At 43.9% G+C, this 3,145-nt stretch overlaps 1 non-coding gene across 1 annotated transcript in view; it reads right to left on the bottom strand.

Annotated features, from left to right (window-relative positions):
* LOC123687318 overlaps positions 1-339 on the bottom strand; it is a 1,906-nt gene extending 1,567 nt beyond the window's left edge. The window contains exon 1 of the ribosomal RNA XR_006749050.1: positions 1-339. This exon is cut by the window's left edge and continues 1,567 nt beyond it. This is a non-coding gene — a ribosomal RNA (small subunit ribosomal RNA).
* Positions 340-3,145: the final 2,806 nt, after the last annotated feature.

Genomic DNA, 3,145 nt, shown 5'->3' with positions numbered 1-3,145 from the left:
AGTTGATAAGGCAGACATTTGAAAGATGCGTCGCCGGTACGAGACCATGCGATCAGCTTAAAGTTATTCAGAGTCACCAAATTGTACGATGACGAGCGAACCCGCCACCTATTGGTTTTGATCTAATAAAAGCGCTCCTTCCGTTCCCGGTCGGAGCTCTATTTGCATGTATTAGCTCTAGAATTACCACAGTTATCCAAGTAAATGTGGGTACGATCTAAGGAACCATAACTGATTTAATGAGCCTTTCGCGGTTTCACCTTAATTTGGCTTGTACTGAGACATGCATGGCTTAATCTTTGAGACAAGCATATGACTACTGGCAGGATCAACCAGGGAACTGCGTGCTTATACGATCGGTCCACGAGATTGCCGGTATGGCCAAACCCGTTCGCCTCTCGTCATGTGGCACTAGCCATGTCGATTGACTTCGACTAGCGCCGCACATCAGTAAGTGCAAGTCCTCGACGAAACGACGTAACAGCCCCCAGTCAGCATGAGACTCAAGCTATATATACATCATCATCATCTCGGACAAAACACCGATCAAAAATGAGAAAGTTTCTAGAAACAATCCCTCGCCAAGGCGTCCATATATAATACGAACCCCCGGCTATCAACTAATTTCTTATACACATTCCATCTCGACCCTTCGCTATACATGTGAATATAACGACACGGTGATTCGAGATTCAACAATATTTGTCGCTCGGAACGAATTGAGTGGTTGCAAATTTTTTGTGAACATAACCCGCAACGGGCAGAGGATCACGATTTTAAGGTTGGTCGCTTAAAGGCCATTCGACTACAAAGAGACGAAGCGGACCGCGACCTCGCTGCATGAGGTTGACGAAAGCGACCCAAGATGCGAAAGCCGAAACCAACACACCTTGCCAGTACCCAAACGCCGAGGTCGGATTCGGGTCTACCACTTACCAACTGAATATCATCCTAAAAAGAACTCCAAACAGTCTAGGACAGGACCCATTCTCCACCCCTTCTATATATGTCAGGAGAACCCCGGATTCCCCTCCAGACACGATTTAGCAAACTTTTCCCGATCGATCCGACCCACCGAGGCCGTTTCGACCGTTCGCCGCGCCTACTAGAGCTGATTTCTTCGGACTCCGATCAGAAAATCCGCCGATGCATGTCGTTAACACCTAGTCCGCCTCGTCCGATCGATCGAGGCCGTTTCGACCGTTCGCCGCGCCTACTAGAGCTGATTTCTTCGGACTCCGATCAGAAAATCCGCCGATGCATGTCGTTAACACCTAGTCCGCCTCGTCCGATCGATCTAGGCCGTCTCGAACCACCCATCGCGCATCGAAAGTCGCATCTCTCGAACTCCGATCCGGAAATCGGCCGATGCATCACGTTAACTATTTCTTATATATCTAATATAATATACATGGAGACGGTAAGAATTCTTTTAATCGAAGATATACATATACTTCTCATCAATATCCAAAAGCTTATCGAAAAATAAATTACTCAACTTTTACGTGAAGAATCGTTCACCCAAACCTTATCCCCTATATATGTCAGGAGAACCCAAGGTTCCCCTCCAGACACGATTTAGCAAACTTTTCCCGATCGATCCGACCCACCGAGGCCGTCTCGACCGTCCGCTGCGCCTACTAGGGCCGATTTCTTCGGACTCCGATCAGAAAATATACCGATGCATGTCGTTAACACCTAGTCCGCCTCGTCCGATCTATCTAAACAGTCTCGACGCACCCAACACTCTTTCAAAGTCGGATTACTCGGACTCAATCTGAAAATGGACCGATGCATGACGTCAACACTTAGCCCGCCTCGTCTGATCTATCTAAGCCATCTCGACCCACCCAACACGCCTTCCAAGTCGGATCACTCGGACTTCGATCTGAAAATCTCCGGACTCATTTTTATGAATATCCCCAGTCAGTAAGAACGTTATTTCGCCAATATATACCAACAATAAACCATATTCCAATAGCTGAACCAAAAATATAATTCCCGATCCAAACGTTCTGCATCGCCCAACGCGACCACCTTCCCTATATATGTCAGGAGAGCACAGGGTTCCCCTCCAGACAACACTTACGCTCTATCCCCGACTCTCGGTCGATCGATAGGCCAGGTCAGCGGTGTCTGTTTCGGCCGAAGCTCGGACTTTGGTCAAAATGTTCCGATACAAAATTTGAACCAAGATAGATACAGATATGATTCCTTCTTAAATATACGTTGATTATCGAACAGAATATGGTAAATATTTTGCGATGACCGAGGATTTCATGAATTTTTTTTTTTTTTCGAAAAAATTTTCTATTATCGGAATTTCCTCAAATTTCATTTGGTTGCCTCCTAATGCTTATTAAAAATGATAACCAACAATCAGAATCATTATTTATCATTTATTTCAATTTTTATAATGAAAAACGTTCACGTCCTTTCGCGCCTCTCGATCGTCGTTTACGTGATGCATCGGTCAGCCCTAGTTTACGTGGTGCATCGGTAAGATCGAGTTCACGTTCTGCATCGGTCTGCCCGAGTTTACGTGGTGCATCGGTAAGATCGAGATTACGTGGTGCATCGGTAAGATCGAGTTCACGTTCTGCATCGGTCTGCCTGAGTTTACGTGGTGCATCGGTATGATCGAGTTTACGTTCTGCATCGGTGTGATCTAGTTTACGTTGTGCATCGGTAAGATCGAGATTACGTGAAGCATCGGTATGATCGAGTTTACGTTCTGCATCGGTCTGGACTCTGAGATATATTTTCGACGTGAAAATGTTCCGATACAACTTTTGAACCAGGATAGTTAGAGAGATGATTTTTTCTGGGATGTACGTTGATTGGGGAATGGATTGTGGAAAATAACTTGCCATGACCGAGGTGTTCTCGAATTTTTTTTTTTTTTCGAAAAATATTTTCTGATTTTGGATTTCACTCAAATTTGATTTCGTTGCCTTCTAATGTGTTCTAAAAGAGTAAATCAGTAATCAGAATCGAAAAATATTTTTCGGATTTTTTTTTTTTTGAAAAAAAATTTTCTGATTTTGGAATTTCCTCAAATTTGATTTGGTTGCCTTCTAATGTGTTTTTAAAGCGTAAATCAGTAATCAGAATCAATATTCATTGTCGACTTTAATTTTTATAA

This window comes from Harmonia axyridis, chromosome X (assembly GCF_914767665.1).
Source record: "Harmonia axyridis chromosome X, icHarAxyr1.1, whole genome shotgun sequence".
Classification (NCBI taxonomy): domain Eukaryota; kingdom Metazoa; phylum Arthropoda; class Insecta; order Coleoptera; family Coccinellidae; genus Harmonia; species Harmonia axyridis.
Note: the sequence above shows the minus strand (reverse complement) of the source record. Positions and strands in the feature narration are given on the sequence as shown.